The sequence below is a fragment of the Vicugna pacos genome, unplaced genomic scaffold (assembly GCF_048564905.1).
Source record: "Vicugna pacos unplaced genomic scaffold, VicPac4 SAC-SAT, whole genome shotgun sequence".
Taxonomy (NCBI): domain Eukaryota; kingdom Metazoa; phylum Chordata; class Mammalia; order Artiodactyla; family Camelidae; genus Vicugna; species Vicugna pacos.
Genome location: NW_027328721.1, coordinates 19558437 through 19585905, shown reverse-complemented (window position 1 = coordinate 19585905; position 27469 = coordinate 19558437). Strand labels below are relative to the sequence as shown.

Genomic DNA, 27469 nt, shown 5'->3' with positions numbered 1-27469 from the left:
TGTGGTGTATGACACTGGCATTTAATCTCTAGGGTAGATGGGCTTCTTAAGAAAAACATCTTTAAGAGCATTATGGATTAAATGTTCACACGTTGAAATTCGATTCTGCCCCTCCACCCCCTTCCTTTTCCTCCTTATGAGATGCTCAGAGGTACTAAGAGGTGAGGCCTTCAGAAGGTGATTAGGATTAGATGAGGTCGTGAAGGTGGAGCCCTCCTGAATGGGATTAGTGTCCTTATAAGTGTCATCAGTCTGCACCGCTTTCCTTCCGCCCTTCTTTCTGGAATGAGGCCAGACCCAGGCACTGAGTGAGCAAGACTGCGAGTTGAGATTCTGGAGCTGCTGCCACCACCGCAGCATGAGAGCGAGGGAGCACCCGAGGGACCCAGCCCCTGTGCACTGGCCCAGCCGAGACCCGTGCCCTACCTGGGGCCAGCGGGAGCCACGGTATCCCGTCTCCCCATCCCCTCCCCGCCGGCAGCGACAGCTGCACACGTCGGAGCCCGAGCCGGCGCCGGGGGCCGGGAGGCGGCTACCTACCTCGGGCGGGGCTCGTCAGCGGCTCCGCAGTGAGAGGGCGCTGAGAAGGGGCCAGAGCCTCTGTCTCATCCTGGGGCGTGGGGCAAGGGACCCCCAAGGTGGAGGGAGGGGGTCCCAGCCTCAGCGACACCTATGGGAGCCAGAAGCCGGGTCGGCGCCGAGCGGAGCTGGCTGGATCCCCCACCTCGGTGCCATCTCCGCCACCCTCCTGCGTCTATAGCATCTCGACACTGAGTATATGAGCTGGGACCCCAAGTTCGGCCACCACCCCCCAGCCAGGGGTGTGGGCGGGGACACCAATATGAAGTAGTGGCCTGGGCAACGGGATCAGCAGGACCGGTGCCGCCATTCTTTCCTTCTCTCCCCCTCCCCTCTGCCCCCTTGGGGGTTTTATCCCTTAACCAGTCACTGGACCCTGGCTCCTCGGCAGGACTCCGGGAGGAGGTCTTAGGGCCCCACCCCCCACCCCAGCCCCGAGGGCGGCGGGTTTTGGGGGACCTGGAGGGCCGACTGCAGCCTTCGCCCAGAGGGAACTTTATTAAAATCAAAGTACAGAGCATCCCAAACCTGACTGTCCAGGGACAAGTGGACCAGGACCGGCAGAAGACCCAGCCTGAAGAGGCCCAGAAAGAGAAGAGGAGGGAATTGGGGCCGCTGCCTCCTTTGCTCTGTCGGTGTTGAAAAGACATGAGTGGCTGCCCAGCTTAGCGGCACCAGCCCCGCTTATTCCTCAGTAAGGCGCAGGCCCTGCCGCAGCTGCCGCCTCCATCCCGAGGAGGAAGGGAACCAGCCCACTTTCAGCGCTCTGGCTCTTCTGTAAAGTGTGAGTGGCTCTGGGAAGGGGAGTTGGGGGAAGGGGGAGGGTGCCCGTGCATCCTGCGTTGTTTTGCCGATGTTTTCCTGGAGTGTTGGGAGCATACAGATGAGCGGGGTGTCTGAGTCCTCACTGCGGGCAGAAGGCATCAGGCAGTCCTGTGTCTTGTAACCTTTTAGTTCTCTGTGCGTGTGATACGCAAGCCTGCAGGTTTCTTTTTGAGGAGTTCTGTCTTTCTGCAGAGTGGACCCTTGCATGTTTCTGGCCATTAATTGGTAAAAGGAAACTGAGGAAGCCAGAGCATATGTGCGCACAGAGGACATCTCTGTGTATGTAGCTTTTCCTGGTACATCGGGTGGGAAACAGCGCTGTAGGTTTTGTTTCTGGGCAACTCCTATTTGGGTTCCCAAATGGAAGCCTCTGACTCTGTGAGGCCCTGAATGTAAAATTTATTTTCTATTCTGCATTCTTCCTTGAGAGTTTTCATTTCAGTACAGGAGCTTTTTACCTTCTCATTTCCTGGGTGCAGTTCCTGCGTATCAGCAGGACGTGGTAACCGAGATCAGTTACTCAGGAAACTTGGGGTTCTTAGGAATCATAACTGATTTGGGGGAGAGCATTTTGTACTTTAACCAGTTTATTAAAAACATATTTCATTTTTCCTTAGCCAAAATTTGTTTTTTCCCTGAGTTGTATATGTCCTAATCGACAGCATTTTTTAATTGGTGGAATGACTTGTGACTTATTTCAGTTGTCTTCTCTATTAAATGAGGATGATTTTTTTATCCCTTTTTGTTACTTTAAAGGAGAAGCCTACAGAATCTTTGATTTGTATATTAAGTATCCTCTCAGAGTGCAAAATTAAAGAGGAGGAAGATAATGAATATTTTGTATATTTACGTAGACTTTAAGTGTTAGGCATAGGTGGAATTTTACATAACAAAGCAGACAGTACCAAACTGAGGATCGCAGGGCCCCGGAGAGCTGTGTGGGCTTCGTTCTGAAGCCACTGCTGAGAGAGGCTCTGTGGAGTGAACGTAAGCCTGAGTCATCTGTGTCAACTTTTCCATTCAGGACCTTGATCAAACTTATTTAAAACTTCCTCAAACACTTTTTAGCCTGTACTTTTTTCTTCTAAAGTGACAAATTCTACAAGTTTTTTAGCCCTCGTTTTTATTAGTAATTCATTTATTTATCCAAAACCTGTCTCTTTAAAGTTCCAGGACAAGTCCTGAGCGTGTGTTTTGAGAAATGCTAAAATGAGCTGGAGTTCATCTTTTCCTGGTTTTGTAGATTTTCAGTATTCCTCTTTACCATCATTGTTCCTGACTGTTTTTGTCTGTTTTGCAATCACTTTGCCCTCCCCTGGAACTTCTCCAGCTGTTTTATTCTTCTTTATATGCCTTGTTCTTGTTATGCCTTTGTTATGAACCTTAAATTCTGTCTATTTTAAATAGATGCTGACATTAAATTATTGTGTAATGGATGTAATGTTAGATGTGAGATCAAAGACAACTGTTGCTGGACCTGTTATTTTGTGACCATGAGAAAGTCATGTATCCCATGTTTCACAAAGATAGGAAGAGACATCTAGTCCTGCATAGGCTGCTTTTCGGGGGTAAGAAGGGAGGACAAACCAACAAAATAGTTTCAGTGTAAATTATACTCCATCAGAGTTTCTTAGTAAATTTAAGACTTTTATTGCTTTTACTATAGATTGGTTAAAACTCATGTCAGTGCTTTATTGTGTATTTATTTAGGAGCAAAGAAACAACAAATTAATTGGGGGCCCCGCTTTTGAGATGCTTTTACTTATGAATGGCAGAGACAATGATACACAGATTGCACAAAACTGTAGGGAAAGGGAAATGAACCAGTTTTTAATCTATGACCACTATATGCCAGAAAGTTTTTGGTATATTATAGATGTAAGTGTGTTTGTACATTTTTCATTGGGGAAATGTTGATATTGGACTACACAGAACATATTGGAGTGTCTGAGCCAGTGGAAGAAAAGAGCAGCTGGAGATAGTGTTGAAGACTTTTGGAACTGGAGGATGTGGGGAGCAGAGGTAATTAGGAAGATGGTTGATGGGAAATCACAGGGAAGTTGTTGAGTAGCTTAGGGTCAGTTTGTGCTTGTGTGGGTATGTGTTTACAGCTCAAAGAATCAGTTGAGAACAATGTTCCTGAAAGGGTAGCTTTAAACCATAGAGAAATTGTATTTTAAACCAAGGCATTATACTTGGATTAGGATTTTGTTTTTCTAGGGAGCCAACATTTTTATACCATGGTCACTGAAGAGCAATACAGATGGAGGAGTGAAAAAGGTGTTTCCAATATATTAGCATGGTGCTAGTGGTTTCTGATACAAAGTAATTCAGAAATGGGGCAGTGGACTTTGTTTTGGACAATAAATTTTCGAGTTGAAGTTGGATACTGATGAAATCTCAAGACAGTAAAATAATGAGCAATATGCTGAAAATGTAGAATTGGAAGTCATTATCAAAGTATTAAAGTTTCTCAAGAGTGCTGATGGAGAGCAAAGAGCTGACAAGTGGGTATTTTTACTTGGGAGAGGAGAATCTGTTAAAGTTAGCAAAGGTACAGTAAGAACAGAGATGGATGAGACTCTCCCTAAAATAGATATTTCTAAAGTGAGTAAAACTTGAAGTGGAAAAGGGGGAACAGCCAGTCTCAGGACACATGATTTTTTTGAAACTCCTGGCAAGCTTTTTGTAGGGTATGTATGTCTCTTGAGGTTAAGTTCAAAAGAATATGTAGGGTTTCACTGTTAAGGAACTTATACATAAAGGACAGATCTGTTTCACCAAATTCATGTTTTTAAAATTTGCCTTTCATTATCATACTGAGTTTTGTCCCCAACATGATGAAGTGGGGCTAAAATAGCTGGCAAAGAAGGCTGCTTCTCCTGCTGGCAGGTGGTGTGTGTATTTGTGTCCCATACAGTGGACGGGACAGCCCTTTGCTGGCATAGCATTGCTGAAAATGCCTTTAAAAAATCTTTTTATTAAAAAACTAACAAATAAAACCAACTTGACACTTAAAAACTCCTTACATTTTTGAAGCATAAGATGCTGGAAGACTGATTTTTTAAAAATTTAAAACAATTTAAAAATTTTCATTGTGAAGCATGGAATTTACTGTTGATGCCAACAAGGATTGAGGATTGTGAGGTAGGGAATCTCTATAGCCACACTATCTTGTGTTCCTTAGTTTGAATTCACCACCTCCTTTGTAGTCTTGTGTTTCTTAGTTTGAATTCACCACCTCCTTTGTAGCTTCTTTGGCCTTTTCTTAGGAGTGACTGTTCCAATGGCAGAACTTCCAGGTAAGATCTATTTAGATGGGGAGCTAGATGTAAGGTGGTTCTGGAACAGATGCCATATGGGCACCTTCCCTCCTCATCCTCTATCTTCCACAACATTTTTATGCAAGTGAAATCATGGTTTGATGAACTTTAAAGGGCAGTCTTTTTGGGTTAACATAATTTACTAGTAAAGGCAGTGGGAAGGGTGGGACTCTGGTAGTTGGAAATGGTAACGTCATGTGCTTTGCCCTGGCAACTTTGGGATTGATATGAGATGATTAAAAAGACTTAGGAGTGTGCATTTGTGTTTGTGTGCTTGACACCAGATGAGCTAGCAGCCCACGCCTAGGCTAGCAGCAGCCCAGTGCGTGTACATTGGAGATGGTACTTGGAGAATTCTTGTGCTGCCTCTGACATCTCGTTGTGTAGGGGAGGGATTGGCAAACTTTTTTTGTTTGTTTGTTTCTTTTTTTTGGTGATGGACCAGTTAGTAAATATTTAAATTTTGTGGACCACATGGTCCTGTCACGATGATTCAGTTCTGCTCTTGTAGTGCAAATACAGCCACAGACATTCTGTAGGTGAATGAAGGTGACTGTGTTCTAATAAAACCTTATGCATAAAAACTGGAGGCAGGATGGGTTTGGCTTATAGTTTAAGGACCCCTGATGTAGACAACTGCCAAGTCCACCTGCATGCAGTCTGAGAATCCCTCTACTGCAAAGCTGAGATTGGATATTTCAGGTGGCCTCTGTTTTCTAAGTGAGATGTGTTCCTTGGGGGCTTTCTTAAAATGATTCTGCAGAGTCTACTGTTCAAGTTACTTTTGCCTCCATAGTAATGAAAACAATGGACTGAGGAACAGGGGCAATGACATCTATGAAGGGATGCAGCCAAAAAGTAGGGACACTTGCATTTCTTGTTCAAAGATACCATAATATATAAGGTACTACATAGTGATATAATGGCTGTGCATCATGGCCAGAAGTGTCTTTGGAGGATCTGAAGAAACTTCTGGGTATAATTATGAAAGATTCTGAAAATAAGTTGTAAAGCACTTACTTTAGATGTGAAATTAGAAGTGCTTATGGTCTGTTTGAACCAGATGGAAGTATTCGTCTAACTGTAAGAACACTGAGGTTTGATACTTAAGCGTCTTAGAGCCTTGACCTCCTGCAGCGCCCAGCGCAGTGTGCAGAGTCCCGCTCTGCCGTCTGGTCCTGCTACTGGCGGCTGTTGTTTCCTAGGCGCCCCGCACAGCGTGTGTGCGTGCGCGTGCGCGTTAGAGCGCTTCCGCAGCCTGGGGTGACGGCAGCACGGGGCCAATTATTTCCTAAATGACTCTATCTCACAAGTGTTGTTTAGAAAGAATAATTCACTTTGGTCAATTTTACATCATAGCTAGCACCACAGCACTTGTTTCATATGTCAACAAATAGCTACGTTGGATGATGGTATATTTTTGCCTGGTTTCATAAATCTTATTTATCTTTGGGTTCCCCAGTTTCCCTTAGGGGAAAGGATTACTCTTCCAATAGTGACACTTTTTAGTTCGTGTCAAGCCTGCTTTTACTTTACATAGTATTTCTACACATGTAATAGATACTTCAATTCCTCTTCCTTTAAGAAAGGTGCCTGACAGTTTTATATAAACCGACATTTTTAGTATACCTTTTAGAAAGAAGGTCACTGTAAAGTTACTTTCCCATTCATTAGGAGATGATTCTTTCCTTGCTGTCTTTGAATACTTTCTTTTATTTATTTATTAATTTTTTTGTCTTTTTACGTAATTTGTCATTCTCAGGCTTAAGGATGGGTGGCAATTTAAAAGACACAAGGTGTTCCTCTCATATCTGCAAATATCCCAAATAGAAATGTTCCGTATTGTTGACACATTCAGTGGACCAGGGAAAAGAGTGGAGCATTGGTTTATTTTTCCTTTTTAGTGTAGTTGAATTTTCATTACAAACAGATGAGTAAAGTTGTTTTCAAATAATGAACTCTTGCTGTTCAACCTTTCTCCTTTGAGACTTTTTCCCACTAAGCAGAAAACCAGCCTGTCTTATTCCTTCATGTAGTTGTAGGTTTTCCTTGCTTTCTCCTGACCCCTCCTGGGCACATTCTCATGCTCCCTTTCATATGTGTTTAGAGTGTATTTCCTTAATGAACATGACATTTCCTGAACACTATGGGATATATATTTTCTAATAAGTATACTTTTACCCACAAGTATATTTAAAATTTCCTCCTATTCTACCTTCAGAATTTATGAATTATTTGAGGGAACATCTGTCCTTGATCTGGATACTGAGAGACAGACCAATGTATGACAGTTTTTCTAAAATATTCCCTTAAAAAGTTTTGAGTAACAATTGATTTCTCTAAAATTGTAAGTTGATACAAGTAAATACAAGATCCTATGTTTGTGTTGTGCTATCCTGCAATGCAGACTTTTGAAAAATAATACAAATGCACAAGAGTCCTTACTGCTTGAGTATCTTATATTTTGCTTTTCCCCCATCACCTTAGGGACAGCTGGCAGATCAGTCAGATAGCATGAAGTGTCTGTTGCTTTGCTGTGTGGCCTCTGCCCCCTCTTTTTCCAGCTGAAGGTTGGCTAATGGAGACCTGGGTGGCTTCAGGCAGGAGGCAGCACGTGCTGAGATTGTGTCTGTGGGAGCCTGAGTCATGCTGGATGCTTCTTTCTGCATGATGGCTATGAACTTAGGGAGTATTAATGGTGCAGAATATTTTTCTGTCACTTAGCCTTTCCTCTGAGATGATCACCCTAGGATAATACATTGAATGCATCAATATTTTGGGCCAAATATGAAGTAGCAAGACACATTGCTGGTTTGTTTTTGGAAGAATGTATGTATCTTATGAGGCTTTTAAAATGTCATGCTTTTAAGGTTGGTTAAGGGTCTAATAATAGACCTTTGCATGACATCCTCTATGTCTGAGAAGGACTTGCCTCACTAGTAGTAGTGGGTAATTTGCAACAATCTCATGTTTGGAAGCACTATGCGTATCTGGAGCCAGCACCGTGTTGCTGGTTCACTTCTCATTTCCCTCATAAAATATATTCACACTGTGGAGGCAGAAGATTCATTAGTAAGGCAGTGTCATTCTTAGCTATGTGGCCTGGAATGAGTTACTTACCCTTTTTCGCTATGGGCCTCATCACATGTGGATGGAAAACCATGTCCTTCCCAGGGCTGTTAGGACTAAATGAGATAATATAAAGCACATGCAGAACTCTCCCAGCGCCACATAGGACAGTGTGGCCCCGCACTATTAACGTGAGTTAAAGGTCTTTTACAGTGCGAAGCAGACAGAAGGCTAAAGTCAGGCTTTATGTTGCCCAACACTTAAACTCAGCCCTGGAGTTTGACAAATAAAACTGAAATAATTCTACAGTGTTTTCAAAAGCATCTGTACTAGTGTGTGATTCATTAACATATTATTTAAAAATCTTAAAAAGTAGAGAAATGACAGAACTACTGTGCTTATTATTTACAGAAAAGAAAGACTAATTTGAACATAATTAGAGTTTGAATTCATCTCCAAAGACCTCCGTAGTGCTTAGATCAGAAAGAATGTTTTTGATGAATTCATTGATTAGCTCTGAAAGTGACTTTGGTTTAAATTGTCCGTTTGGAAATATCTATTTTTTTAAACATCCTTTGGTTTAATGCTTCGAAATGAAAAGCTTAAAAAAATACAGGAAGAAGTTTAATAAGTTTAATTTGTATCATTACATCTCAAACTATGATTGATGGAATTTTATTCAGGTGGTTTTGTTGTAACTGAAGTTTGATTTTCTCCTTTTCCTAAAATGATGTGAAGGTGGGGTGGACATTCCCTTTTCATGCTTAATATTTATAAATACAGGATCCGTTTTCAGAAATAATTTTCCTTTCCTTCCTTAGATTTGGCATAATCAGTGTTCAGCTGTCAAATTCAAGAAATAAATGCTTCTTGTTTTTTTTTTTTTTTTGTATTTGGGAAGTATTTCTACTTTGAGAGCAATATGAATTTGCTTTCATAGTCTGTTTATTTAATAGAGTTCTATATTTAAGACAAGTGTATGAAAAAAATCCAAAGGCAGAAAGAAAAGATTGAGATATGTTTCTTAGTACTTTTTATCTTGCCAACTCTTGTCCTCATTCCCTGACTGCTTTTTTTTAAAACATTTTTCATTTTTTATTGATTTATAATCATTTTACAATGTTGTGTCAAATTCCAGTGTAGGGCACACTTTTTCAGTTATACATGGACATATATACGTTCATTGTCACATTTTTTTCTCTGTGAGTTACCATAAGATATTGTATATATTTCCCTGTGCTACACAGTATAATCTTGTTTATCTATTCTACAATTTTGAAATCCCATCTATCCCTTCCCACCCCCCACCCCTTTGACCACCACAAGTTTGTATTCTATGTCTATGAGTCTATTTCTGTTCTGTATTTATACTTTGTTTGTTTTTTAAGATTCCACATATGAGAGATCTCATATGGTATTTTTCTTTCTCTTTCTGGCTTACTCTCGGACTGCTTTTAAGGCACATTTGCTTTAGATTTTGGTGTAAATGCAGAAGTTAAATTAGCTTATGTATTAGTGCATCTCTAAGTAGTTAATTTAATGAATATTCTAATTTTTTAAGCAAATTCAATATTTTAAATATTTTTGCTTGTTGGTAACGATTGCAATCATGCTTCTGGAGTTACACTTCTTTCCATTGTAGAGATTTTCAGAACTTTGCAGTCATGGATGTGTTACTGGACTGAAGGGAGAAGAGCAGAGTCTGTCTAGTGGGTTTAATTTCCTCCTGTGTAGTTACCATGTGTGTAACACCAGAAGGCTACATAAATATATATGTGGGATGTCAGTTTTAATTTGTTTGATTGGTGGTCTCTTTAGTGACTACTGTGTGAATTTGATAATGTGCCCTTTGGACTGATGCTGCAACATGCAGAGAACATTTTTCTACCTGTCTACAAGTAGACTTCTTTTCATTAGAGAAATATTACAAATTTAACTTACTAGATGAGAAATTTAGAGCAGGAAACAAAAATTTTCAGAGTGTTTGTGAAGGCCATTTAGTGGGAGAGGGGACGTGCAGAGGTGGGGAGAGACACGCAGGGCACAGGAGGGAGGGAAGAGGCAGACACGGAGAGAAGGGCTTGGGAAGGTCTGAGGTCAGCCTTAGTCTGAGTTCACAGCTGTCATTTCTTCGGGCTGTGGCCCTGGGGCATTACCACTTGTTATCTACCGCTCTTTGAAATGTTGATTAGATGCTTGATTCTAGTTCCTGCTTTTCAGCATCTGGATTGTTTAAACCACTGAAGTTGTGCTGGGCATGGGTTAGTCAGGGTACCCAGGCAGGGAGATTCTACAGCAGCTGCTATAGGAGAGGGGTGGACCAATGGTTTTTGACTACATTGGAGTTTCTATTTTGCTTTGTTTTGCTGTTTTCTTTCCTCATTGGCCACTTTTCCCTAGCCTTGCCTAAGAAGGATACTTGTAGTTCTGTGCATGTGACATAGTATTTGAGAGGCAAGCCTTGGAGTTGACAGACCCAGCTTTCTCCAGCTGTGCTGCTTTGTGACCTTGGGCAGGTTATTTATTCTCTGTGTTAACCTGTAAACCTGGGATCATAAGAATACTACCTACCTCTGTAACAGGGCAGCTAAGAGGATTGAGATAATATATCACAGTGTCTGCTCAGAGTTAGTGCCCAGTAAATGTTAGCTGTTGCAATAACGTTGAATAGTACAATAGTCTTCTTATTTCTGTGTGTGTGCTTGCTGGGTGTTTTGTTGTTGTTGTTTGTTTGTTTTTTGTTTTTTGAATGCTGAATACATTTGTGGCCTTAGTTTCTGAATAGGTGAACTGTTTTGAAAACTGCCTTTATTCAGCAGCAGACATTTACTGAGCACCTACTGTGACAGGGATTGACATAAGTGAACAGGACATAAAGCCCCCTACCCTCTGGAAACTTACATTCTGCTTGGGGGAGACAAAATACATAAAGCAAAGTAGATGACCCATCACCCATCTTATGAATTTTGGTGTTTGACTCCATATGTCTAAGCTTCCACTAACAACCATTAGTCTTCACCTTCAGCTCTTTTGATTTCATTCCTGTAGTTGTGCCTGAGTGTTTGTGACAGGAACGCCCTAAAAGCACAGAGCTAGTCTCATCTCCAGCTACTGTTCCGTCTGAATTCTAAGGCACATATCACTCCTCATCATTTCCCTGAGTTGCTGCTTGCATTGGCTATCACAAAGTTTACATTTCAGTCCCCACACTTCTGTTTCTTGTTGTTTTCAGATGTGTTGCTCCTCCTCAGTTTATTACAATTTGCTCATGCATTTTCTTTCCTAAGAGAGGATACTAGAAACCCTTTTTAAGAAGTATTCCCTGACTAATCTAACTGTATACTTGTTGCCAAAAGATTGGCCCCCGGTCCCTGACAAGCCAAAGAATTCAGAGACTGGATCTTGGAGCTTAGAAGAAAAGAGGCAGCTTTATAGCTTTGTCAGGCAAAGGGGATTCACAGCATGCTAGTGACTTCCAAACTGTGTACCCACCTTGGGGATGGAGTGGGTGGGGGTGGTTCTAGAGCCATAGCTCAAACAATAAAGCATTGATAACCATCAACACAATCATTTTCTCATCAGAAAACTCAGAATGGTGTTATGATGCTTCCGGTGATCAGTTCTATGGAGGGTAGTGGGTAGATCGCTTTATTTCAAGGTGTGGTCTTCTTGGTAATTCAGGGTATTTTATAAGGTGACAGTCCTGTGACCAGACCTTCTTGGAGAAGGACTCAGAGACCCAGCATGATGATGACTTTCAATGACTGGAATAAAGTAGAAACAGTAGGATCAATAGCTTCGGTTTCAACAACAGGCCTGGAACCGTGAGTAGCAACCGGTCAGTCAGGTCAGTTGACCGTTTTAAGGGTGAGCATAAGAATAAGCAATCTGTTAGCCTAAGTGCGGCCATTTTTTAATCCTCCTTCATACTTCTGCTCATTTGTGTTTCTCACCCTCTGTGTGTTGTTAACTGAGATACTTAACTTATTCTGTGTCTTTAAAAAAACCTTTTTTTTTTGTGTGTGTGTCTCTTCAATTGAGTTGTAAGCCTTCTTAGGTCAGGGACTACCTTTCTATTCGGAGCCTTAGCTTCCCCATTTGAAACAAGGTAATGTTAGAGCAGGCAGATAGCTAGATATAAGCAGAGAAAGGGGAACACAGACCAAATGGCAGCAATTGGGCAGAAAGGAGGGGCACAAGCCAAATGCAGGAAACCACATATCATGTAAGCACCAGAGGTCCATTGGCAGAGAAAGATAAGCAGGAATCTTTGAGCTCATTTGGGGGTGATCAGTGGCCTGGAGACAAATAAAGAAAGGTGAGAAAAGGCAGGAATTTCCAGTGTCTGAATGAAACTTTTTCTCATTATGTCCTCATTTCATTAATATTACCCTTGCAGATTAGAAGTATCCATCATGCACTGATGCCACACTTCTGATCCAGTCTAAATAAGGACAGAAATCCCTTTTCTCTTTGGGAATGTGGATTTGGGATGATAATCAGGGAATCTGACCCCAAACCGTTCCTTCCCGAATGAATAATCCACCCATTCTCTTTTACACCCTATGTAATCAACTTGCCAGAGAAACACAGGGCAGCTGCTCATCTGAGCCTGCTAACTCTCCCCTTGAGAGTGTACAATCCATCCCTTAATAAGTTCTCACTTAACCTTTATTAACCACTACATCTTATCTCAGAATTCTTTCTGCAATGGGACAAGAACCTGGTACACTGGTTACATCCACCGACGATATTAATACCTACCTCACAGGGATGTTGTGAGACTTCAGAGAGGTAATGTGTGGAAAAGGTCTTGAGCCAAATCCTTAATAAATGTGGTTTTTTTTTTTCTTTGAATCACTCTAGTTCCTAAAGTTGGTACTGGGCATACATACAGTCAGTGCTTAAAAAATACTTGTTTATCCTGAATTGAGGTTGGGAGTCTTTTAATTTAAATTCCTCTTGTGTGGATAATTTTATTTTTTTATTTTCAGATAAAAATCAGAATATTACATTTCAAGTGTCAGATGAAAAAGGCTGAGGCATTAATAAGTGACAACAGAACAGTGACTAGAGCAGGGACTGAAGCCCCGTTGTGTGGGTTAAGTATGGGCTGCCACACTTGTTGGTTATGTGACTCTTGGCAAATTGTTTAATTTTCTTGGCCTTAGTTTCTTTATTTGTTGAGCTGGGGAAATAACAACTATTTCATGGACACTATGTTGTTAGGTGAAGTGAGATAACCACTGAGCAGCGTAGCACGCTGCCTGCATGCAGCAGTGGCCACAGAGGGGCATTTGGCAACATCTGCAGATGTTTCTGATGGTCGCAAGTAGGGGAGAGTTGTGTGTGAGGGTGCTGCTGGTTTCTAGTTGGTAGGGGTCAGGTGTAAACCTTGTACAGGACAGCACCCCATGATGAAGTATGATCTGGTCCAAAAGGTCAATGATACCAAGTTTGGGAAACCTTGCTCCATCATTAAATTCTCTGTTTCTCATTTGATTACTTCCTTTGTAGTATAAGGTACTTTACCAGTTAGATTTTGTATAAATACTGATTATTGTTAAAGATAAAGCTTAGACATGGATAAGCCTCTGACCCACATTTTAAAACATAGACATAAAGGAAAATTAACAAATTTCATGATTTTTATTTTTTAAGATGATAAGGCAATTACTCAAAAGGTAAAAGTATTTATACTATTATTCAGAAGCTAGGAAGGGTTTCCGGGTAGATTTTACTAATTTTTATACAATTTAAAAAAATTTATTCACCCCATCTGCCTGAATTTAATTTTTTTAAATGGCAAACTATTCACGTGAAAGTATAGCAAGAGTTAGGGGGCTTACAAAATGTGAGTGCCATGATATGTAAGTATTTGTATAGTCAAGTACACGCTAATGGAAAAAGCAAGTATCAATGTTAATAGAATGATCATTGGGAGAAACCTTGCATCATGTCTGATTTCCCTTTCTTCCTTCAAGTTTTATTACTCACTAAGGAATTAATTTTTTTCCTACTGTTTAAAATTGAACCCTGTCCATTTAAGGAGCTTCTAATTTGATCCCGTTGCTCTTTTCCTTTATTTTCCTACCTGAATTGATACTTTGCTTAAGGGAGAGCCTTTTCTAGTCCAGATTTAATCTAGCATTCAAACCTCCCTTTATTTCAGGGAGAGATTTAAGTGCTAATGCTCTAAGGCTGGAATTGGAAGGAAATAACTTTTCCCTTATAAATATATTATTAGCTGTGTACCATCTTTGGGAGAATTGGAAAAGTAGTCAATTGCATCATTTTCTGTGTTGTAATTCAAATGACTGCTTCCATCTAAAAACTGACTGTATATCCATTTGTATGTAACATGTATATATTTAATGCAGTTTGTGTGTGTGTATGTGTGTGTGCATGTATATGGTTTCATGTATGTGTCTGCACCTGGCTATTTCCTCTGTCTGAAGTACTGTTTTCCTTTCATCTGTGAAACATTTATCCCTTAAGACTCTATTTAAATACCATCTCCTTTAGAAAGCCTGTCCTGTTTAATGTGAGTAGAGTTAGTTGTTTTTCCTACTGATTATGCACAGTATCTATGTGGCTTTCATAGCAGTTAACATAGGTATTTGTATTTTTCTCTTCTACTAGCCTGTCAATTCTTTGACTACAAGGGTTCTATCTTATTTATGTTTTTAGTAAATCTCTCCTCCCCAAAATGCCTAATATTTGCTGCCACATAGTGGCATATAGTAAGTCAACCAATGAATGAGAGAGAAAAAAAGGGAATGATTTTCTAATAGGCTCTGCAAGAGGAAAATATTATTATCTTGTCACTTTTGTATCCATGTGCTTAGTGTAGTGTCAATCCAAAGGTGTTCAACAAATATTTATTAAATGAATTAGAAGGCAGTCACAAAAGTTGATAGAGATTTCATGTGAACTTTTCCCTTCATTTCTAGGAAGTATAAAACAGCCTATACTTTTGGCACATGTGATGCATTAAGTTGACCTTCTTCTTGACTCAGCAATGAGACTTTTGATCCAACAGGCACTTCCTGAAAGATGCTTTTGTTTGATTTCTTTTCCACCTAAGTGCCCATTCTTATGTTGAGTGTGTTGGAAAAATGAATGTACGGTATCAGTCTTACACTGTGGGTGAGCTATCATTAAGTACAGGTGTTAAATATGGCCTCTGATCTCCTCTGCCCAGTGTGAGCAGGTCTTTATTCTCAAGTTTGGATAATGACTAAGGCTGTTGAAACATGGGAGAGAACAAGGGTGAGGAAGGTGCCTGCTAGGTCTCTTTCTTTTGATGGTTGATTTTATACCTGTGAGCTGCCCCTAGTTATTTATAAAGAATCAACTAGGAGAGGGCTGAGAATCTACAGGATAAAAATGCAGATTTGATTATTTGATAAATTAATAATTTGATCATTATTTGTTTTGATTATCATTGTTACCACTTATTGAATGTTTGCAATATATCAGACCCTCTGCTAAGGATATTTACATGCATTACTTATTTCTCACAGCAGTCCCTATGAAATAGATACTAACAAGCCTGTTTTATGGCAGAAGAACTGATTCAGAGAATTGTCTAAGAATGCATAGCTAGGAATTTGAATTCACAGAACTAGAACTCAAATCCAGATCCATCTGACTGTGATCTATGCTTTTAGTCACCATGCTGCTGCCTCTTAACTTTCAGTGGAGGAGGTTTTTTTCTTTTAATTTGTGTTTTTATTTATTTATTTATTTGGGGGGAGATAATTAAATTTATTTATTTATTCATTTATTCATTTATTTAAGGTGGTACTGGTGATTGAACCCAGGAACATGTGCATGCTAAGCACACACTCTATCACTGAGCTATGCCCTCTCCCTTCAGTGAAAAGTTTTATATTGAAAATTGTAGTACTGAAATAGGAGGGGAAAATCATCAGATTTCATCCTATACAGATGTTAGAAGATTAAAAGACTCTTGAAGAAGCAGTTTCCACTTTTATTTTCTTATACAAAATAATTATGTAATTTAAACCTGTAATTTAACCAACTTGCAGTAATTTGCATTTTTAAAATTAAATTCAGTCTTGCCCTTGGTATCACCATCAGGACAGGCGTCCCAGATACATCTTTAGCAGTAGAAGAAGCCTGTCTAGGTCAAATCTAAAGGCTTAGGGAGCAAAGTGATGTTTATAAATAATTATATTCTATCTGTAAAATGTGATTTGTCATTAGAGTTAAATCTTTTGAAAGAGATTCTTATTTAGGAGACAAGCCTCAGAAGTATATTATTTAGATTTGGAAACGTGTGGTTTGTCATGCTGGGAAGGGGTAGCAGAAAATTTGGGAAGCAGCACTTGTTAGTCTCTAAGATATACAGTTAAGTCAGTGGGTACAAGCAGAGTGTTTTTCTTATGTGGTTTTTTAAAACTATTTTTGTTTGCTGAGTTAGTGTTTGTCATTAGGATAACATTAATTTTTCCTTCCTCCCCATACTTTGTATGGGACTATTCCTTAATTAGTTTATTTATAGTTGTTTTACATTTAATAAATATAATGAGAACATAGTTTTGACGTCTGTGCCCTGTTATTTTATTTGTTCATTAGGAGATTTAAATAGTTTTGAATTTTATTTTGTTACCTTAAAAAGAGCTAACCCTGAATATTGTTCTTTAAAAAGTCTCATAGATTTTCTCTTTCTTCTTGGTTGTGTTTTAAATACTGTATTTCTAACTGTAGTTATATACATTTGAACTTTGCTCCTTCCAGAATTATAATTCAAAGCCTTTGAAAATTTTATCAAAAGTTACATGCAGACACTAAAAGCAGTGTGCTGAATGATGGTCTATTAAAGATTAAAAGTGTCTGAATAGCTCACAGTGAAAAAGAATGCGACAATGAATATATGTATGTTCATGTATAACTGAAAAATTGTGCTCTACATTGGAAATTGACACAACATTGTAGACTAACTATAACTCAATTAAAAAAAAGAAGAAAATGCCTGAATGAAATAAATTGTGGTAAATAGGAATTTATGGCTGGTGTACAGGGAGTCAGAGAATTCTGTCAAGACCTAAGGATCCTGTCTTAGGCACCTTACTGTTTTTTCACATTACCTATCTTTATTTCCCCCCACCCCCATCAACCAGGCAAACGGGTTTTATTTCTACCTTGTAAGCTTGCATACTTACAGTTTTGTAAATAGTTTAAGGTTATAGAAAATTTATAAATAATTCTTCAAACATACATTGTAGACAATCAAGTAAATGTGCAGTAACTTTGAATTATATCAGCTTTAAATCACATAATTCTTTATAATTTGTCATGGATGCACTTATTTGCAGGCATACATTTTGGGTTTCCTTATTTCAGTGTCCTATTTCCAATATTCATACATTTTCATACTTGACCAGGCAGAATTGTATTCAAACTAGTGATGAAAAACTCAGCAGAAATGTACTGTGCCTGAACCACTATTCCAGTAGTTCCCACAATTTAGCAAGCATCAGGATCATCTGGGGGCTTGTAGGACCATAGATGCTGCTCCCCAATCCTGGTATTTGATTCAGCAGGTCTGGGGAGAGACCCAGGAGTATAATTCTTATGTGTTTACAAGTGATACTGATGATTGGGGGCCCAGAATTTGAGAACCAATGTACTGTACTAATGAGGTGATGCAAACCACTTACTTCAGAAGTTCAAGTACTTGTGTATAAAGATTAAGGCTTTGAACTTGTAACCTTAATTAACAGTACCCAATTTAAATATCAGCTTTTCATGTTGCATTGGTTACCTACTCCTGCTTCTTGGCTTGCACTGTTTTGGGCTATAAAGCATCAACATGAGCTTTAAAGCAACATTTATTTGGATTTGAATATTGCCTCCTAGTATCTGATTTCCATAAAAGTACTTTTGTCAAAGTCTTCTATGGCCTAGATAATGTTGTTTGATTTTTAAAATATTTTGAAAAATAGTGTTGCACCTGCTATAAAAAGGCTGAATAGCATCCAGGAGCCTTACAGGCACAGAAAAGGAAGTGCTGAGTATTAAAAGAAGAAGAGAAAAGCCTGAGAGACTATCCCTCCCATGGAAAAGAAACAAAGTATATTGGCCAAATGTACTGTGTCTTCTGGGATTGTTCATTTTTAACAGGCAGCTGGGGGATGCTGAATTGGTGGTCCTCAAAACTATTTTGTATAACAAAGCCCTAGAATGTCAGTGTCTAATGTTTCCATATAAGTTTCAATTAGATTTTTAACACAGAAATAGATACAGTACTTGAACCCATAAACATTTCACTAAGGTAAAAAACACAGTAACAAATTTGAACAGTGCCCTGGCAAATTCATACAATAAAAGTAAAAACCATCCCAGGAGGACAGTCCGGTAGTATCCTCCATAGATGCACAGTTTGCCTTTCTTAGAAGTGAATATTAATATGGCATTATTATGAAAACAATATTGATGTCAGCGTTTGAATGCTTAATATGCGCCCAGCATTCTTCTGTGTGCTTTGTATGTATTAACTCATTCAATCCTCACCGCAGCCCTCAGAGATAAACATTGTCCATGTCCCTGTCTTACAGCTGAAGGTTTGGCAAAGGGGGGCTAGACATGCCCAAGACCTCGCCTTCAGTCAGTGGTGGGCCAGGGGCTGTGGCCAGGCGGTCTGGGGCTGTGGCTGGAATCCCTAACCACTATTCTATATGATAGTCCTTGTCTGTACACTTCATATATCACTTACAGACCAGTGCCTGGCACACAAGAGATATTGAAGTTCAGGCCATTTGCAATGGCATTTAATTATACACTGTATAATTTTGGCAGAGCATGTCATTATCCATTTATGTCTGTATATATGTCTGTATGTTTTTCTGCTATTAATTAGCCTCCAGACTTGATTTAAATTTCCACTAGTCCTTTTTTTATTAGCTGAGTTCCCTGAAGTTCTTAGAAACTAGATGATTGCCTGAAATTATATGGCCTTGCTAGATCTCAAAATTAGCTTTTCTCACCACAGATTCAACTTTATTTTCATTCCTTTTGAAATGGATAAGGACTAAGATGGTTACTTATTTATTTATTTTTGGAATGATATTGGTTTAGACAGAGAGAGGCAAATATGCTAAATCGTATGCCCAGTTGCTGGAGGAAACAAATTATTATATGTTCTAAAGTTTTTTACCTGTAAAATTTTGAGAGTAGTATTACCTCCTGCTGCTTTGTGAAATTGAATCACATCACTCATAATAATATGAAGTGTGAGAAATTGTATTGATGATGGAGCATATCAGCAGCCTTTAAGAGAAATAATATAAACCATATTTCCTCAAATCTAAGAAGCCTTCTGTGTTAGTTTTCCATTGCTGCTTTAGCAGCTCACCTCACAGTCACTGTCCATCAGGAGTCTGGGCATGGTTAGTAGGGTCCTGTCCTCTGAGCCTTACCAGACAGAAATCAAAGTGTCAGTCAGTGCTGCGAGCTCATCTGAGGCTCACAGTCCTCTCCCAGGCTCACATGGTAGTTCACAGAATTCATTTCCTTGCATTTGTAGGAATGGCATTCCTGTTTCCTTGCTGGCTGGGAGTCACAGACACTCCCCTAGAGGCTCCTGGAGGCCACGCTTAGGTTCCCACATGGCCTTCTGTATGCACAGTTCACAGCATGGCTGTTTGCTATTAAAGGTTACTGTTCTCATAAGTACCGATTTTTTAGGTCAGGTTAGCCTACAGTAATCTCAGTAATTTAAAGTCAGCTTATTAGGGATTTTAATTACATTGATAATATCCCTTCACAGCAGCATTTAGATTACTATTTGGTTGAATAACTTTGAGAAGGTGTGTAAACCAGGGTGTTAAAATCTTGGGGGCCATCTTAGAATTCTGCCCACTATATAATCAATTATAAGACAAATTGTTATTTTATTTGTCACTAAGGAAGAAAAATGCTGGCTTAAAGTATGATAGAGTGCATTATTAGCACTTGGATATTGCCTTGTCCGAAAAAACAAACAAACAAACAAACAAACAAAAAAATAGAATTGTGGTCATTCATCTAACCACAAATATTTGCTTCATGAATATCAAACTTAGTCCCCTCTGCTGCCTTTCTGTGCTTTTTTGCAAGCATCAATTTTTGTTTTAATGCTGAATCATAGTGTAATCTTTTAAAGGATATTAAAAGTTGGATCATAAATGTGACATATGTGTACACAAAGTACACACAATTCAGCAAAGCTTACGATGATACAAACTGTCAGTGACCAAATTTTCACATGCCCAGGGAATGACAGCTATATTCTGACTGCCACAGGGCAAATGGTGATTGATTTTATTTATTTCCTACTTATTTTCAATCAGCTTTATTGAGATATAATAAATACAGTAAACTGCACCCATGTAGGGTTTCATTTGATAACTTTTGACAACTGTATTCATGGAACCACTACCACAATGAAGACATTTCCATCAGCCTCAAAAGAGTCAGTTCCTTCACCCCCGGCAATTATAGATTTGGTTGTTGTTGTTGTTATTGTAGATTAGTTAGCATTTTCTGGTATTTAAGTGAGAAAAAATGGTTATGGAGACAGTATTGTTAATTTTGGGGTTTTCTCCAGACCCCCTCATTCTTAGAGGAATAATTTTCTTTTTAGGTCTTGGGCTTATCCCTTCAGTGTGGGGGTAAAATGATTCTCTGTGAAGCTTTCTGGACACTACCGTGGGCTACCCCTGACTTCTTCTTTGCCTGGGCATTGTTCACCACCTCTCGGAGTTGGCTCTCCTGCCCCACACGTGTGCATGCGTGGCTTCCTGGCCCACTGCTCTGTTTGCTGTCTGTGTGAGGCCCAGCAACAGCAGCGGCTTTCAGCTGGGAGTTCCAAGCTCCTAAAAAATTTCACATCATTGCTGTCTGAGGCTGTTCTCCTGTTACTTAAGGCAGTCTTACCCCCCAAGAGAATCTCCATTTTTCTTGTTCAGATTCATAGTACAGTGTGGATCTTAGGAACTGTAAGAGATTTCCCTCCCAGTCACATCTTAGGGTTATTGCTTGTTTCATGTTGCTTGCTGTGTGCAGTGGTTTCCAGTGCAGGAAACACTCTGGGAAAAGTCTTACTCCTGGAGCACAAAAAAAGGTAACCAAGGGAGGACTCATGAAGCTCTCAGAAAGCTTTTTTGCTGCCACTTAACACAACATTGTCCAATAGAAGTATAATGCAAGCCAGATATATAGTAGCCATATAAACACAAGCTAAAGAGAAACAGGTGACATTAATTTTAATACATTTTATTTAATATATCACAATATTATTATTTCAACATGTAATCAATATGAAACTATGGAAACTTATAAATGAGATATTTTAGATTATTTTTCTAGTACTAACTCTGAGATCTGGAGTATATTTTATACTTACACCATGTCTCAGTGTAGACTTAGCTACATGTCAAGTGCTCACTAGCTTTTGGCTGGCATATTGGACAGTGAAGATGCAGATTATGAACTTTATTTTTCCCATTAAGACAATAGTATATAGATTCCACCAGAAATTGGCTTTAACTATGCTTGACTCTCTAGTAGGTTAGGGCTTGAGTATTTCAGAATGGTTTCTATGGTTGAGATATAAAATATTTTGTTAATAAAGACAAACACATTTTTATACATTTTCCTCCTTATACAGGTAATCTTATTGTTGAAAATTTGACAAAGTCTGGGTAAGAGACTACAGATTGCCTTTATTTCTCAATCCAAAGATGGTAAGTATTGAATTCTGTTGAACTTCCTCTTTGTGAATGTTTCATTTTCAATTAAAGAGAAAAGATATTTACTTTTGTCATATTTCCTTTCTCCTCATATTCATATATTTATTGTTATTGACAGTCCTTTTGCCCCTTTGCTTACACTTACTCATTCAGAGTCCCAGGCTGTATTCCCCATGGGGACCCTGTGAGTGGTCCTCTGTGGAGTCTGGTTATCTGAGTGATGCTCCCTAGATGGGCTTAACAATAGAAGCCCTGATGACATTTACGCACTCATTGCTAAACCAATATGGTTGCTTTCTATTTTCCTTGCCTGTAGTATTTTACACACACACACACACACACACACACACCCCTTTTTTGTGTTGTTGAGATCTAATTCACATAACAGAAAATTTACCATTTTGGAGTATACATTTTAGTAGGGTTTAGTATATCCATGAAGTTTTGCACCCATCACTACTATTGAATGCTTTATCATTCTCATCACTTCAGGAAGAAACCCCAATCCTATTAACAGTTCCTTCCCATCTCCCCTCTTCCCAGTTCCCTGGCAACCACAAATCTACTTCCTATTTCTATGGATTTTCCTATTTTGGACATTTTATATAAGTGGAATCATATGATATGTGGCCTTTTATATTTGGCATTTTTCACTTAGCATAATGTTCAGTGTTCTGCTACGTTGTACCATGTATCAGTACTTCATTCTTTTAGGTTTGAATAATATTCCATTGTATAGTGATACCACATTTTGTTTATTCATTCTTCAGTTGATGGTCATTTTGGTTTTCTCCAATTTTTGGCTATTATGAATAATCTCCTAGTTTTTGTGATTACATTCATTCTTCAAAAACATTACTTTCTTCATATTATCTCCCATTCTTGTCAAAACTTTCAGTGGCTCCCTATTGCTTGTACAACAAAATAGAAGATGCCTAGTTTGCATTAAAAGCCTTTGCTACTTTCGTTTCCACCCTTCTTTTCCATTGTGTTATAATTTATTATTTCTAAAATGTGTGCTACATATGAATATAGAGTATGTAAACAATATATATAATTTTATCAATTTAATTCACTTAAAAATGATCTAACTTTTTAAGAATAAAGACTTTATTTACAAACCAAAGAGTAGATTGAAGGTAGATAGATAGTCTGGAGAATTAGAACAGAGTAAAGTGAAACATTATAGAAAAACAAAAAACTTTTCTGGATTTGACCATAATGTCAAACAGAGATATTTCATATCATACAATGTGAAAAAGCACCTTATTTGAGTCAGCCTTTGATAGGTGGAACTCATTCAAATCATTAATTTTCTGGTTAGCACGGTTATTTTTTTTCTGGGGCCTCAGTTTTTCTGTTTTTTTAAAAATCCAGATAGAGTCAATCTTTTTCTCCTTTTGACATGTCTGAAATTGTTAAAAAGGAAATATTTTTACATAAACTTAAAAATTATTTCCCGAGTATTTTCTGCATATACACATACAGATATAAATGTATAGTGGCATTTTTCTCCCATTATATGGAAAAATAGAGCATAGTATGTAGACAAAAAAATCACAGTATATCTTAGAAATATTTTCATAATAGTAGATTGAGGACATTCTCATTTTTTTCTTGCAGGATAATTTCTTTAAAATGTGTATCCACTTGAAATGTGATTACCTATACTTAGAAAAAGAGACAAGGGAATATAAATGGGAAAAAGGAAACAATATGCAGATGTTTGGACTTTGTTTATAGGTGAAAACAATGGAAGATCAGAAAATTTAAGTAATTGCCCAGGATCATGCAACCAGCGCAGGGTCCCGATGCTAATCTAGGTGTTCCAATTTCATGGCCTCCCTGCTGTATCTATGTTGCATTTGATGAAAAAAAGGGGAGAGAAGTCATGCCAAATTCTTTTTCAACAGAAATAATAGAATTCCAGACTTTATTTTCTGGATTAGTCCTTTAAGAAGCTTTGCATTCTGAAGCCTCTAGGTGTGCTTTTCAATCTTCAAAAGGACTATTTCTGATATAAAAAAAGTATCATGAAATGATAGTAAATAAAACACTTTAGCTCTTTCCCTTCTGCGTGCTACTGAATATCCTGGTGTCACCATGGGCCGCCACCCCGCCTGGTGTTACCAGTACTGTAAGAACAATCCACACCCAAAGCCATGCTTCTGCCGAGGTATCCCTGATACTAAGACCCGCATCTTTGACCTGGGGCGGAAGAAGGCAAAAGTGGATCAGTTTCCACTCTGTGGCCAAATGGTGTCAGATAAATATGAGCAGCTTTCCTCTGAAGGCTCCAGACAGGTATGCGGTGTGCCTTTGGAAAGCCCCAGGGCACGTTGGCCAGGATCCACATTGGCCAAGTCATCATGTCCATTCGCACCAAGCTGCAGAACAAGAAGCATGTGATTGAGGCTGTGCACAGGGCCAAGTTGAAGTTCCCTGGTCACCAGAAGATCCACACCTCAAAGAATTAGGGATTTACCAAGTTTAACACAAATGAATTTGAAAACATGGTGGCAGAAAGGTGGCTCATCCCGGATGGCTGTGGGGTCAACTACATCCCAAATTGTGGTCCCCTGGACAAATGGCAGGCCCTGCACTCATGAGAGCCTTGGTGCTGTCCCCTCCTTCCACACAACCACCAATAAATCCTACTTTCCTGTCAAAACAACAACACTACTTTAGGATGAATTGAGTGAAGTACAGAAAAAGAGACCCCAATATACATAGGTGTTTATCGCAGGCAGCATTTCAGATTGGTGAGGGAGAAGATGGATGAGCTGATGATTTTTTAAAAATTTATTTATTTAATATTGGTTTACATAAGTATTTTTTATTTTGGTGGGAAAGGTAACTAGGTTTCTTCATTTTTAGAGGCGGTACTGGGGGTTGCACTCTACTACTTGAGCTGTACCCTCCCCCGTGATTTGGTGACTTATGTTGCAACAAATTTCTAATCATTTGACAAAACAACAAGGACAACAACACCTGTTCATTGCTTCAGTCTTTAAATAAAAAATAATTTACAAATTAAACAAAAGATAATATAAAAGGACTTTGTGAGGTTAGCCTTCTTACTAATTAGACTGAACTGAGTGAGTACAGCCATGAAAATTTCATTTTTTTCTTGATCACTATATTTTTGTGTGAGTTCTGTTTGTCATGGTTTTTGTCCAGCAAAAGTTCCACCATGGAAGAATGAATTTTCTCAAGACTTTATCAGTTCAAGACAGTGAGAGAGAGCCAGAGACTGACTCCCAAGCTGCTCCAAAGCTCTTATATTTATTGCGAATATTCAAAAAAAATCAAAGAGAAATACATCATAGGAATGAGTAAGGGGTATGTGGTATGTGGAGGGATGCGGGTCAGCAGTTTCAGATCATGAAAAACAAAAACATTATAATCTTAATTTATACTTAGAAGGTTACGATATTGATAATACAAATGGTTATTTTACGCCTCAAAAAATCATGGGCAAGGTTACAGTTTTCTGAATAATTGATAATGAAACACCAGGCCACCACAGAGTCTCCATACTATGATCAGAAATCATCTAAGCACGTGAAGCAGCCCAGCTGTCCCCAGCTGAGGGCTAGGTCAGTTTTCTGTGAGCAGGAGTGACCTACACTATCCACCTGCGCCTGGTAAGCCAAGCACGTCCTGCCGGTTAGGGCGAGGGATGAGCTATGGCTTTCCATAAGCAGAAGCAGCCCTGAGTCTATGACCTTGAACTAAGCAAAGTGAGCAAAGCATGTCTATGTCTCTGCTTTTCACGGCGAGGAGACAGTTCGTAGCAGGTCTCTGCTAGCACAGCAGCTTCAAGGCAGCTGAGCGAAGTCCCGCAGTTAAGGCGGTGAGTGGTACTGAGAGTTCAGTCTTTCATGCTTTTGGACATTTTGCTTTGAAGGAGCAGTATAATGACAAATATAGAAAGCAGGGGTTTTGATTATACATTTCTTATATGTTTACACAAAGATGAGAATATGATTTGGTTAAACAATCATTACAATATCAAAGTTTGTTAACCCAAGTTTGTGCCCCCACAGTTTTGTATTTTCTGTAATTGCTCCTTAACACCATCTTGGGGCAGGCTCACAGCTTTCCTCATGTGCTTTAGTTACAAAAGCGGTAGTTCTGCTCTCGACCCTTATTGGGCATGACCTGTGACAGGATGGACCTGTCCTACTCTGTGCTTTTTCACTCCTCTCTCCCCATTGCTGGGAGTTGTACATTTATGCAGCCTTTTTTGGATTATCTGTTGAAATAAGGTGTAGATACCCTGTGACTCAGGAGCTGTACCTCCAGGAACTGAGCGCTAAAGATGTGCTCATACAACCTTATCTGAAAGGCGAGTCTTTTAGAGATGAAAATTCTTTGTTCTGATGGAAATTCAGCACAGCTGCAGCCTGTGACTTAGTGTTTACTAACAAGAGAGCTGTTAAACCTACCCCAGCTCTCCTGGCACAGTGGAGGTATGTTATAGCTTACCTACTGGATGTTTAACTTGTTCCCAGTGCTTTACAGTATAAAAAATGCTGCAGTGAGTATCTTGATGTACATGCTACACACTTATGAGTGCTGAAAGTGTCTTACCTGCTGTAGTTAAGTCTTCTGCTTTACATTTTCCTCTTTGTACTTCAAGGAGCCCAGGAGAGCTCAGTTTAAAGTCACAACTGATTGTCTGCAGGGGTGTGTGACTGATGGCAAACCCTTGGCCCTTCCTGATCAGGAGTTACTGCAGATCTGGGCCTCTCAGACTGACCTGGGACAGTGGTAACAAATGCGCTCCTAACTGTTGCCCACGATCAACTTCTCCACCTTCCTCTAGGGGTGTGTGCCAGTCAGGGTGCCATTAGTATTTGTTTTGGACAAGACAACCCATTGGTGAGGGAGTCCCATGCTTTTCTGGTCCCCTACTCCACTGTGATACCATTGTGCTACAATTGTGTATAGTTACTGACTCACAAAGCATCTTCAACTGTCATTAAGGAGGTAATACTGCAGCCAGTTTAAAACTATTATAAAAATAGCAGAAATTATATAAGATTATTTCTGATTTTCTTGGCTTCTCTTTATCTTCTCATTCCTTTAGCAAGAAGCAAAGGTAGTTTAAGTTACTTAACTTGACTATCTGCCCTAGCATATGTCATTTTTTTTTTATTATCCCAATGAAAGTCTGGGTCAACAGTAATAGTTTCTTCACAGGTACAGAAATAACTTGATATGATATGAAAGAAAGACTTTATTCTGATCTATTAGCTTTTTTTTTGGTGGTTTTACTTTTTTTGGTTCAAACTCAGGAAAATCTACCAAAATATTACAAAGATTTCCCATGTCGTCTTCATCGAGGTTCCCCAAATGTTAACAGCTTACACAGTGACAGTGTAGTTATCAAAATCAGGAAACTTAACACTGACATTGTACTGTTACCTCGTCTCCAGTCTGTATTCAGTTTTCACCGATTGTCTCAGTAGTGTCCTCCCTCTGTCTAGGAACTGATGCAGTTGCATTTTAGTTGTCATGTCCCCTCTTAGTTTTCTTTAATCTGAAACAATTCCAAAATCTTTCTTTGTCTCTCATGACTGTTATACTTTGAAGAGTACTGGTCAGTAATTTTGTAGAATACCCCACAATTTGGATTTGTGTGGTTTCCCCATGAGTCAATGAATGTTAAACATTTTTGGTTAAGAGAACTATGCAAGTGACGTTATTAAGCTTACTAGGAGGCACGTGCTACTGATTTGTACAATTACAAGTGATGCTAATTTGTTCACTTGGTTTAGGTGATACAATCGGGCTTGTCTGCTGTAGTTGTGCTTTTCCTTTGTAATTAAAAAGTGTTCTGTAGGAAAACACTTTGTGACCAGGTAATTATCTTATTTTTCATCATACTCTCTAATTTTTATTTTC

At 39.1% G+C, this 27469-nt stretch overlaps 1 pseudogene; it reads left to right on the top strand.

Annotated features, from left to right (window-relative positions):
- The first annotated feature begins 1228 nt into the window (after nucleotides 1-1228).
- LOC140692161 (large ribosomal subunit protein uL16-like) lies at nucleotides 1229-26194 on the top strand (annotated as a pseudogene).
- Nucleotides 26195-27469: the final 1275 nt, after the last annotated feature.